We start from the raw sequence: 231 nt of genomic DNA, 5'->3' as shown, positions 1-231 counted from the left end.
TGCAGCAAGATGCATGCTGGGAGGATGAGAGTTGCTGCAGTGTACGTACACCCGAAATCCTCAGGCCCCACAGCGAGCTGGAGCTGCCCCGCAGCAGCAGAGACTTCATCGTAGACATGCGCACCCTAGACGAGCCCGCCAGGTTGCTGCTGCAGCAGCAGCAGCAGCAAGGCGTGCTGCTCTCCTCTGGCGCTGTCTGTGCTGTAGACCTAAACAGGATGCAGGTACACT

Source organism: Eimeria mitis, genomic scaffold (genome assembly GCF_000499745.2).
Source record: "Eimeria mitis Houghton genomic scaffold, Emh_scaff377, whole genome shotgun sequence".
In the NCBI taxonomy this organism is placed as follows: Eukaryota; Apicomplexa; class Conoidasida; order Eucoccidiorida; family Eimeriidae; genus Eimeria; species Eimeria mitis.
The sequence above is the reverse complement of the archived record's forward strand: the minus strand, read 5'-3'. Positions refer to the sequence as shown.